General features: G+C 40.3%; 1 protein-coding gene across 1 annotated transcript in view; it reads right to left on the bottom strand.

Moving 5' to 3' along the window:
* The window catches only part of DSCAM (DS cell adhesion molecule), a 333,629-nt gene that overhangs the window by 281,749 nt on the left and 38,636 nt on the right, over positions 1–13,244 (bottom strand). The window lies entirely within an intron of this gene.

Here is a 13,244-nt window from a genome sequence, read left to right as displayed (position 1 = left end):
AGCAAGAATAGTGTTACTGTTTTGGATAAAGCAAATGAAATTACTTCCAAACATTGTCAGCATGTCAGACTTCCTATGCAACTGTAATAATATCCTTGCAGCTTTTCCTCTCAGGTTCTCTTTTATGGGGAAACAAAACAGCTTCTCTCTCATGCCTAACTCAGGAGGGACAACCGCTCCCAAAAAGTCCATCTATGTTTCTACTTAGTCCCTCTTTGCCCTCTTCCTTCGCCACATTCATGCTGCCACATCTGCTACCCTTCCATCATCAAGATGTTCATCTTTCTTGCCCCCAACCCAGGTCTAACCGTTAGATATTATGACCCAAACTGCAAGAACAGGGAGATTGGAAATTGACATCATTTTTATTTTTAAAAAGCTGGAGAAAGAAGACTCTCAAAGTACCCCTGGGCAAAACTGTGAGACACTGATACAAAGTGATAGCTGGCAGTCCAGGTTCTCATAGCTAATGGCTGCAAAAAGCAGCACATGCTGATTCAAAGTAACCCTGCAGGGCTGCATCAGCTGCAATAGAAACTTCACTTTGTTAGTCAAAGAAAACAGATGTGACTTGAATACACAAGAGGCAGAAGATTTGAATACAAACTAATGCAGGGCCATGTGCTGTGCTGAATACCAACAGCAGTCCAGATATTAATAGGACGTTTCCTGGCTTGGCATAAAACAATTTTGTCAAAAACATGAACCAAGGACTAAGCAGGGTTGCTTTCTAAGAGCCAAAGAAATATGTTTCGTAAGTGGGTTACCTCAAAATGCAAGGAATTAAATTAATAGTTAATTGGATGCTGGCTACAAAATAATGCCACTTACGCCAGCCGCTGGTGGCATTCCACCCCTCCCCTCTGGCCCTGCTTTTGTGCATTTAACAGCAGCCTGACACACAGAAATTAAACAAGTGGAGATAAATGATTAGAAAAGCTTCTGCTTTTACATTTCTCTGAGAGACCACTGTTAAAAAGCACAGGAGCAAAGCTAGAGAAAAAGTGGCAACCCTAACAAGCAACCACGTTCTTCAGAGATAAATATGTGTGGTTGCATTTCTCTGTGGAGGGAAAAAAGGAGCAACTGACAGCTAATGTTAGTGGCTTTTCGTGGCAAATGAAGTGCATTTCTGTGGGATATCATTAAAAAGTCATTGTGGCATGTACAATAAACACGTCAACAAGTTTCTAAAAATATTAGATTTTTTAAAGTCATCATATCACATGTGAAACCACTCCTAGGGTGTTCAACTGGATGTTTTTTAATGCAACTACACACAAAAAAGACAAAATATAATCTGCAATCTTTGTATCCAGTGTTCAAGGCTATTGATTTCCATCTTAGACTCATTTAATAGGTAAAAGAATCCCCATTAACTATTCATAATTAATCAACATTCTAATTTAAAATTGCCTTTATCTCTTACATATTAGAGGCAAAATATCATCTGGGCACACACTTATCAGAGGATAGACTCTAATGCAGAATTATAGCAACTAAAGAGCAAAGAAAAATATCTTAGCATTTTTGCCTTTGATGAATCCAAACTGCCTTCAAATATTTATTTAGACATAAAGAGACACAAATCAAAGGCAAGTTCAGTGTAAGCAGGGCATAAAAGCTTTTTTTAAAAAAAAAATAGTATGAATAAAATTGAAGTAGAGAACATGGATGATTGAATTAAGCAACTCAAAGTGCAATTCTGCACAAGGAAACTCAGAAATAAGTCTATATCATTCTCCTAGATAGGTGTGCAGAGGACTCCAGTCTCAACCTCCTTTTTACTAAGTGAGAATACAGAAACATTCCACAAAGAGGAATTTTGTATTCTCAGATCACCCACTGGTTTCTCAGCTACTATACAATTCTCTATTGCATCTATTTTTATGGGTCATTGTTGTATTTCATTTCACCATACGTTTTGATACATTATTGTCACTATTTATAACATTGCTATTTCCATCAAGAACAGCAATATTTCTTATATTGTTTATGAGTCCTACTGGCAATGTGTAATTTGTGTGGTGGGTATATCTGTGTACACTTTATTGTCAACCTCCTTAGGCTTTCATGAGAGAAAAGACAGCGTACATGATTGAGACTATCATTATTATTGAACAATAAATATTCTTTCAAAAACAGAAATTAAACGACACAATTTCAAAGAGAACAGCAGTAATAAACTCTACAACCAGTCCATACAAACAATTAAAAGGCAACTAACAGTGCCATTCTACACAAGTATACTCAGAAGTAAGCACCACAAAGTTCAATGGAACCTACTCCCAGGTGAGAATGTATAGAATTTAAATTTTTAAATTTATGGAAAGTTCTTGGTAAAAAATTCTAGGATAAGGGGAGAAATATAAGATAGAAGGAAGGGGAAATAATTTTTGATTTGGATAAATTTATTAATTATTGGTGGAGAGTAGATGATATTTTTAGAACAGAATATTCAAGGGCTAATGATAAAACGTGTTAGATTAATTTAAGACATAAGATGAAAACTGCTTAATTGGAATTTTAAAATGGACCCAGTGAGGGGGGAATTGAGGAAGTCAACAATGTTAAGTAAATAATATAAAGATTTGAGATGTTTTTCTTTTTTATGTTTATTCCCTTGTTTTGAGTTTTTGTTTTTTGTGATTTTGTATTTGGAAAATGAATAAAAATTATTTGAAAAAGAAGAGAATGTATAGAATTACAGTCTTAAAAGATGTGAATCTAATATATATATAGACATTAAAAGCATGAGTCTACAGGGTGGTCTGTTTTGCCAGGAGTCAACAGGAGAATAAAGAACGTGCCAAGAGTCCATATTAAGGAGGCCCTTTGCCAGGGAACACTCCTTCCCCCACCAAACTTCAAAGCTTGAGGGAACCAGAAGAGCCTGGTATGGAGGTTTCCATGGAAGAAGGCCACCCACATATAATGGGGCAGGGGACACAGAACAGGTGTGAGCCCTCCAGTTGTTGCTGAACTCCAATTCTCATCTGTCCCAACAAGCTTGGCCAATGGTTCAGCAACATCAGGAGTGCCAAAGATTCCCCACAGCTGATAAAAAGAGGAGGCTGCTACAGTTGACAATATTAACTCTTCAACGTTTCCTCAAACTTGCATGTGGAAATCTTTAAACTGAAGATATTAGACTGATGATTCAGACAGAAACTATGACAATAAAATGTGCTGCTTCCTTTTAGAGAAACTGTAGGCGCCTCACGGTGTTGGTATCAATGTGCCTATTTCTCACTGGGTGCCACTGTGTAGCTCTCATTAATGTTAATGGTATTTGCATGCATGTCAGGAAAAGAGAATTAACCACATAATGAACATTAATAAGCACTCATTTTCAGGTGACATTCATCACTACGAACAATTTTGGAGGCCAAAATACATCAGTGTGATTGCGGCATACAGCGGGCAGAGCAGATTTTAAAAGCTTATCAGACTCATTAAGGGCAGCCAAAGAGACTCACAGGTTTCCACAGGAGAAAGGAAAAATATTATTAGAACATTATAAAACACTAAAGGCTAATAGTTTCTGAGACATTTGGCTCGGGCCAAATTCAAATATAGGCAACCAGGACGTATCAGTATCCCCCATAAACAACACTAGCAAGAATTTAAAAAGCAAGGCAGCAGAGAATCCGCTTCTACCAGGCAAGCTAGGATTCTGGCACTTTCTTGTTACCCACTATTGTTAACTATCATTGAACAGAAGAAGTAGGTAAGTAGGTTTGTTGCTTGCATTTAAAACCTACATTTCCTCCAAGGACTCGTTCCTCTCATTTCGCCAGTCTTAAGTTCATTTCTCTTCATATCCACATTGGTTTGAAATATTTTAGGGGAAAGTGAATCAGTGTCTCCCATACCCGTAGTCTCATGATCCCCACCCCATTTTATACCCCCAACAGTGTGATGTGGGTTAAGCTGAGACCTAGTGATTAGCCCGGGACTCCCCAGACAGCTTCATGGCTGAGTGAATACTCAAACTTGGATCTCTCCTGTCCTAGTCATACTTCTTTAAACTAATTTTTATTGATTTGTCATAAGATATGTACAAACATGTCATGAACCACTACACCATACATTATGAACCTGCAAGTTCAATAGGACTTTCCCCTCCATACATGATTTTGTTCCCTGTCTCAGCAATTTTTCAGGTAGTGCATGAACAGGACCCAAAACTTTAACTACAGGCAACTCCCATTTGTGCAGGGGTTGCATTCCTAGCCCCCACCCAGGTCAGCAGACCATGCAAAGTCCACCTCAACCCAGTACGCCCCCACTCTGCCCCATTTTCAGGTCACTTTCGTTCCAGGGTGATGGACTTGTGCACAGTTGTGCACCAATGGTGGCTTCATTACTTTAAGAAAGTTGATTGTGTAGCTAGGTGCAACATGATCCTGTCCCTCTCTCAACAAGAAAAGGGGAAACAGATCCCTTATTTCAAAAGTAGCTGTTGCAGCCCCTTTAAAAGAAGACATTCTACAACACAATGCTATTGTAATATATTCCCCTCTTGGGTTCTTTTCAAGTCCCCCCCCCCTCGCAAAATGCCACCTTTTACTGTGAAAAATAATCTCAATGACAATTCTGCTTAACCCTACATAAAAAAGGGCTGTAGTATTTCTAAGTACATAAGAGCATGTTGTGTCAGAGTCAGACCACTGATCCATCTAACTCAATACTGCATACATGGACTTGCAGCAGGTTTCTGGGGATTCAGACAGGAGTCGTCCCGAGCTTGACCTGGACAGGGACAGAACCTGGAATCTTCTGCATGCAAAGCACCCATAGCCCAACCTCATGGTTGCAATCATTATTCTCAGTAGGAACAGCTGTAACTAATTTGTTGTTGTTTATAATAAAGGAGGATACATTTATGAAAGACATGGATAAACCATAACATGTGTCTCTCCAATCTTTTCCTGCAACATCCAACTAAAACTCAAATTATTCATTGTCAAAAACAGTCTCAGTCATTGGGACGTTAAAAGCACCGAGCCATGGATTTAATGGGAGTGAAATGTTCTCATCTGAGGTCAGAGCTGGTCATAATAAATCAGTTCATTTATCTGCTGCAGTATTGAGCATAACCATAACACAGTTCAAAATGGGAGCTAACATGTAACTATGAATGAGAGTTGCATAATTTTAAAGAGGAAACACCATGGAACAGATGGCAGAAGATATAAACGAGAGAGGGGGGAAATGGCAGGCCTGAAAGTAATTGCAAATCTGCTATGATTACTTGAGCAGTGTTGCTATACAAGGACATCTGCGTCAGGGCTTCTGTAAAAAGGAAGGGCATGCTAGCTTCTATTTCACCCGTCCCTTTAACAGTTTTGCCCCTCCGTGTAACAAGTATGGAAGGGACAATGGCTTGGTTATGACCAAATCTCCCTGGAGAATAGACTCGCTTCCATTAAATGAATTGCTCGAGCTTCTCATCTTAGAAGAAATTATTAGGGATCTGCACATGCTGGAAGTTCAAGGGTTAGCATTTCAAGGCTGCATTTGGAGGGGAACAATAATGCAACAGAAGGGGCTTTTACGCAAAAATAAATGTATCTCATCTGGTTCCTAAACTCCCAAGCCTGACAAAAGTGCAAATAGATAAATGTATATCAACTATAAGATTATGGTGTTAGGAACACAGGAAACTGCCTAATACTGAATCAGACTCATGGGTCCATCTTGCCTGGAACTGTCTACACCAGGCATCCCCAAACTTTGGCCCTCCAGATGTTTTGGACTACAATCCCCATCATCCTGGACCACTGGTCCTGTTAGCTAGGGATCATGGGAGTTGTAGGCCAAAACATCTGGAGGGCTGCAGTTTGGGGATGCCTGGTCTACACTGACTGGCATCAGCTCTTCAGGATTTCTGCTCCTGAACTACAGCACTAGTCAGTAGATTGCAGCACTAGTCAAAGTGTGTTTAAACAACACTTAGACCCCAGTGCATTGAATGGGGCTGTAAAATCCTTTTACACCTTCCTTCCATTACTTCAAGCAAATGCTTTGATCACTGGGAGGTGAAAACAGCATGAGTGGTACCGGGGGGGGGGGGGCGGCAGGGAGCAAGCACTCCCAAAGCAGTAGCTCCCCCTCCCCACCACAATTGCTGCACTCTGTAAATAGCATATACTGCTGTTGTTTTTCAGATATCTTAACATGTGGGACCCAAGGCATCCACCTAGAAATATATTTAGCCCTTCTATGCCCCCTCTTTTTCCTGTTTCTGCCACAGGATAACAGCAAGTATGAGGAATCTCCAGGTTCATTTCTTTCTGCTCTTCCGGAGCCCCCGCCACCCTCCATCCCTTTTGCACACAGAATGACAGTGCGTGACAGTATATATTTCAAAAGGGGGTGGGGTGGGCTCACTGAATAATGGAAATAAATAAGAAGGTGATAAATCCACACTAATTGTTAGTCATTTGGAAAGTTTCTCACTGTCTCGCTCTTTCTTCCTTTGTGAAGAAAAGGAGAGAGAGTGAACTGTGTTTTTTAATTGTTAGGAAAAATAGAGGAAAATGACAACCCATGCGAAAAGCAACGCTGTTTATTCCTCCCCCATAACACTGTGAATGGAGTACACTGTGGCGGAGGGCAGAATTCACTATAATCATTAAAACTTAGATCTGTTCACCAATACAAAACATCCCCCACCTATCTACCCACAACCTCCTCCTCTATGCCTTCTTTCCCCGCTTCCATGCTCTGTTTCCCTAGGCTCTTTTTCACCATGGGGCTGGCTGTATGCTTAGTCCTATGGAAAAACTAAAGCAACAATGATATTTAGAAGGCTGGGCATTCCCTGACCCACTTTAACTTGTTAACACCACAATTGAACTCAGTGATGTGAAAACTATCGCAAATCACCCTGATTTGTGTTGCCATTCAGGGCACACACACACCCCAACTATCTGACATGGCGTGCAACTGGCCACATACACACAAAACTGTGTTCTCCACAGCAAGCTGCATATTTATATATATATATTTACTTTATGGTTTTCAATCATTGCACTAAACAAAGCCATTCTTAGCACAAAGACCTACAATATCAGTAAGGGGGGAAGTCATGGTTTTATTCCCTTAATCATAAACAAGCAACAACAGCTACAGACAAGACAAGATTTCTAACAGCCTATCCGGTGATGTCAGCCCACTCCTATCCTGTTACCACATATTCCCATGCACAGCAACTGTAGGAAAGATATTAAACTTGTTTTATGTCAACTTCAGTACAAAAATTTGAAGTTACTGTTTTAAAGCTCTGGCAGAGAACTGGCATTATGTCAAGTTAATGTACCATACCTGTTTTCATGTATATTTATTACACACACAAAATCTAGTTATTCAGCTCTGCAGAAACTGTGCTGTAAATACCCATCACAAAGACTCAGTGTATAATAAGATAAAAGTACAATTCAGCATGCAAAGGCATGCAAAACCTTCCCCACCACCTCCTTCAAGGTTTATTCTGTGAAATAGTAGGGGGAAATCAGGCAGGATGTGGAATCTGATGTCACATTACCACATATTGGGTAAAGATGTGTGTAGATCCTGTTGTAAGTGAAAAAGAGCTCCCACTGATACATTCTTTTAAAACTATAGAATTACTATCCATGTCATGCACATTTAATGGATGCCAAGTTATTAGTATTTTAGGGCTAAACAATATAAAATTATAGCATGTCGAAAATGAACAAAAACAAAATTGCACCTTTCTCAAATTACTATTCATAATTCAACAAGACATTCAACTTTTCATTCCACCAACACATTCCTCTAAAGCAATCTCATAATCAAATCCTCTAATGAGCATAATTAAGCATGTAATTGTTTTCAACTACAAAAAAGGCCAGCAAAAGGGGGGGGGGGGAGAGAACTCTTTGCAAAATGGAAGATTATACTTTCCCATTCAGTTTTGCAGGACAGAACTTACTATTAAATCAAAGGAAGCTTCCTCCATATTTTTTTAAAAAGTCAAATGTCCCTAGGTCAAACCATAAAAGGAAGCAGAATGAGTGGAATTGCTGAAAGCATAATAAGCATTTTTGCCTTGTCTTTGCAGTCACACAGGGAGCACGCACTTGCAGATAATGAATGGCAAGAATCCTAGATGCAAGTCTCTAATCAGCTAGAAAGATACCATTTATTTCTGATCTGCATGCCTTCTCTAATGTTGTAGCAGATAATGATTACAATGAAAGGGAAAGGGGGAAAACGCAGGGTGGATGTGGGCTGTAAATCAGCACTTGAGTGTTTTGTGATTGAGTGGGGGAGTTGTTTAAGAAATAAGTTATAAAACATATGCCTTTAGAATATTTGCTTAGGGAGATGGAAAGTATTGGCAAACAACATAAAGGCAACAGTTTTGTGATTAAAATGGGGGGGGGGAGGCAAAGATGAAACATATAGGATGTCCTAAGGCATTGCATGCAAAGAAAGGGTAAAATAAAAAAAATTCCTTCAGTAGCACCTTAAAGACCAACTAAGTTCTTATTTTGGTATGAGCTTTCGTGTGCATGCTTTGGTATGAGAAAGCTCATACCAAAATAAGAACTTAGTTGGTCTTTAAGGTGCTACTGAAGGAAATTTTTTTATTTTACTTCGATCCAGACCAACACGGCTACCTACCTGTAAAGAAAGGGTAGTAACCGCTGGTTTAATTTCCAGTTTCATTTTCAAAATAGGATTGGCTTATACAGATATTGTTCATTTGAGACTTTTGAAGTTATTTAACAAGCATAGATATTAATGAGCCTTTTGGTCATCCTGCTCCTCCATTCGCAATGGGAGATCAGGGGACCTTTCATTAACTTCCCATTTTGTCCTAAGCAGGAAAATGGTCAACAGGGAATTCTGCAACAAGCTGCCTTCAAACCATGGTTTAATATCCTGGTTCTAAAACTGTTAACTTTCCTTTCCTGGTACAGAGGAATGGGAAACTATAGTTAACAGAGGACTTCCTATCTGGTTTGCTCCCACCATGAAGCGGGGAGCATAAGGGCTGTGGAAGAAACAACTGATGAGAGCAGAAATTTAGTTCCCATCCAAAGATGGAAAACAGCATGGTAAGGACCAGATAATGCATATTTTTTTATTCCTGGGCAGGGAAGGGAAAGCCAGTGTGATGTAGTGGTTAGAGCAGGCATCCCCAAACTTTGGCCCTCCAGATGTTTTGGACTACAATTCCCACCATCCCTGACCACTGGTCCTCTTAGGTAGGGATCATGGGAGTTGTGGGCCAAAACATCTGGAGGGCCGCAGTTTGGGGATGCCTGGGTTAGAGTGTTGAACCAGGAGACCAAATTTCAAATGCCTGCTCAGCTACAAAACTCACTGGGTGACCTTTGGCCAGTCACAGTCTCTCAGCCTAACCTACCTCACAGGGTTGTTGTGAGAATAAAGCAGGGTGTGTGTGTGCGTGTGAATCATATATGCTACCCTTAACAACTTAGAGGAAAGGTGAGATATAAATATAACCACTCATTCCCTTATGTTGTAGGACCACTTTTTCAAAGCTGGGCAATATGGTGATGATCTACAGTACTACATTGTACACTGGATTTAAAATTATGATGTATCCCCACCCCACCCCTTAATCTGCCATAGACTGAAATGTCCCCCCAGGATATTTACTAATGTTAATTCTCAACTGAACTTGATTTTTCCCACTAGGAATAAGGATTCCACAGTGATTTCATTACATTTGACAGTTTGCCCATCATAGGAGGCTAGGTCAGCTGAAGCACAGGAGTGCCCTGAATATAAAGCAAAACACAAATCACAGCTCCCAAAATACAGGACAATGACCCCACCTGTGCCATAATTAAAGGAACACATAATATATCTTTGGTCAGTTGAGACAATAAAACAACGTCTAAAATTAAGGCAGTCAAGCACCTGAGAATACTTTTCATACTAGGCATGCAAATGACGAATCCTGTGCTTCCAGAGTTCTTAAATTGCAAAGGGATACAGGAAAGCCAGCATGAGAAACATGCCAGCAGGGATGGGGTTAAAGGCTTTCTGCTCATGTTGCCCCTAATAATAATAATAATAATAATAATAATAATAATAATAATTTATTTATTTATACCCCACCCATCTGGCTGGGTTTCCCCAGCCACTCTGGGCAGCTTCCAACAGAAAAATAAAATACAGTAATCTATTAAACATTAAAAGCCTCCCTAAACAGGACCCAGGTGGTGCTGTGGGCTAAACCACAGAGTCTAGGGCTTGCTGATCAGAAGGTCAGTGGTTCAAATCCCTGTGACGGGGTGAGCTCCCGTTGCTTGGTCCCAGCTCCTGCCAACCTAGCAGTTCGAAAGCACATCAAAATGCAAGTAGATAAATAGGAACCGCTATAGCAGGAAGGTAAACGGCGTTTCCATGTGCTGCTCTGGTTTGCCAGAAGTGGCTTTGTCATGCTGGCCACATGACCTGGAAGCTATACGCCGGCTCCCTCGGCCAATAATGCGAGATGAGCGCGCAACCCCAGAGTCGGTCACGACTGGACCTATTGGTCAGGGGTCCCTTTACCTTTTAATCTATTAAACATTAAAAGCCTCCCTAAACAGGGCTGCCTTCTGGTGTCTTCTAAAAGTCTGGTACTTTTTTTCCTCTTTGACTTCTGATGGGAGGGTGTACCACAGGGCGGGGGCCACTACCAAGATGGCGTATACGCCCCTTAATGGGTATATACATATTTTCCCTTCTCCCTGTAAGTGTGACTCCCCTCCATATTCATCCTGGCTCAGGGGTGGAAAGCTCAACTCTTTGGCAGGGATTTTTGGGGAGCACTATGGATTGCAGAAAGGGGGTCAAACAAAAAAAATGCCTTCCTCTTCTTCCATTAGCAGAGCTGTCCACTGGATCAAATGCCTTTTGGGGAGCACTAGAGTCCAATTGGATTCCACCATTTGGATCAACCTTTAGTCCTTTCCTGGACCCAAGGATACCTTGTTTAACACACTGACACTGGATCGCTACACATGTTTATTCAGATGTCAGACCCATTGTGTACAATTGGGTTTACTCCATAACAAGTGTGCTCAAGACTGTCGGCCTGAATTCCCAACTCTAAACACAACAGGGAGCAAGCTCCATTGAAAACAATGAGTCTCATTTTTGAGTAAAAATGAATAGGATTACACTGCAAGTAGCAGTTAAATATAAGTAAAGAGCAGTCTATTTGGCAAAATAATTTAATCTTCTACTTCCAGCAGGTGCTAATTAAATACCTGTCATATAATCAGCAGTCATGTAGGTTATGAAGCCTGATTTAACATATAAATAATGATAAGATAAAAGAGATCTTTTGAATGAAATCAAAGAAAGAAGCAATCATTATGTGTAATCATTATCACAATTTAATGGCATTATGTGCCAGAACAGGGCTATGAGGTAGAATGACGGTATCTAATATCCTCTTTCTATTTTGTCAGTTGCTAAAATGCTGCTTGTATCTTTCACATGTACAAGCTAAGTAAATGGATAACCTAGAACATTTAAGTCTGATAACACAAAGAAGTAGCCATGTCACAACTAGTACATCCATCTAAAAAGTTTCCTTTCACCTAAACAAGAACACAACCAATACTTGCCCAATTGTCAAACATTAACATGTGACCTTGCAACAGATTTACATAATATGAGATGGGGGAAAACAGCATGAGCATTATGCCAATGGGATTCAGAGGTCGGGTGTCACATCAACCTAATGCTGCCTGAATTCATGACATGAACAGTTCCACTGTGAGATTAAAACCTTCACAGCAGCACCCACAGGAAACCTCCTAAACCAGAGGGTTACCTGATGTGGAGCCCTTGAGAAGCTCTTGGACTACAACTCCCATCAACCCCTGCTATGGCCATTAGGCAGGGATGAAGGGAGTTGTAGTTTTAAGAATTTCTGAAGGGCACCACATTAGCTACCCTTGTCCTAGACAACAGGCACTCCATGGACCTCATGAATCTGTAAGTTGTTGTTTCTCTGGTTTTCTAATTTTTCCAGCTTTAAGTTCAGTTTTCCACATTTCTGCATCAGTTTGCAATTAACAAACAAAAAGTTCCCCGTGAAAATTCATCAGCACTTTAGTGCAAATTTCTCCTATGCACACCTAGGAGTTCCCCCCTAAAATAATGCCTTTTCTACGTTATTTCATTAATACACGTATTTTTGTGATACGTCTTCTCATACTAAATTAAATTTCATACTCATTATTTAGTTGGAGAACTGCATCACAAAATTTGGAGGAGTGAAAATTTGTAAAGGTAGGGATGTTTCGGAAAGTGCAAGTTAGGTAGGTTAACATTAAAAACTGAACTGAATTTCTACCTCACCCCTAGTCTGTGGTAGTATCACTAGCACAGAGACAACAGCTGTTGATGTGGTGCCCTCCAGATGTTGCAGACCATAAGTCATCTTTGATCGTTGGCCATGGGGGCTGGGATTCACAGGAGTTGTCATCCACAATATCCAGAGGGAACTACATTGGTTGCTTCTTCATAAAAGCTCCGAGGCAGCAAACTATTTCATGGGAGTGTTGGTTCCTGCCCCAATGCAAAGCACTCCTCCATACAGACAATGCTTTCTTGCTATAGTAGGCTCATTGTTGCTGCTTATGAGATATATGCAGACAACATAATGCTGCTCACCAGTACCATTCCTAACTGGGATGTTGTGGTGTGGAAGGCATGATGTACATATCTGAGAGAGCTTACAGATGCACACTACTGAAGATGTTGCCGTGTGGCTAAATACTGACAAGATGAATACTGAAGAAGCAGATACTGCAAATCCTCTCAGGGTCTTTTGTAAGAATTGAAATTCAGTAAAGGCGTCATTCAAATGATGAGCATTAATCACAGTTACAACTATTCATTCAACATTTTGCATTTAAAAAGGAATAAGGGAACAATTTGTATCCAAATGCGTTACCCCATAATCTTTACTTTGAGAGATCCAGTGGTTTAACCTCCAAGTGTTCAAGGTCTTGTGACTGCAAGCGCAAACGCAACTCGAAGTAGGCCAACTGAGGTGGGACATCAAGTTCACTGTTTGAGTTGGCATAATAAAAGTGCCTTAGCAAAAATGAGAACACACACATACACATCAACAATACCAAGACACACAACACCAGCAATACTATACCACACATATTCTCTCTCTCTCTCTCTCTCTCTCTCTCTCTCTCACACACACACACACACACACA

The sequence above is a fragment of the Zootoca vivipara genome, chromosome 4, assembly GCF_963506605.1.
Source record: "Zootoca vivipara chromosome 4, rZooViv1.1, whole genome shotgun sequence".
Taxonomy (NCBI): Eukaryota; Metazoa; Chordata; class Lepidosauria; order Squamata; family Lacertidae; genus Zootoca; species Zootoca vivipara.
This window is presented reverse-complemented; position numbering and strand designations above follow the sequence as displayed.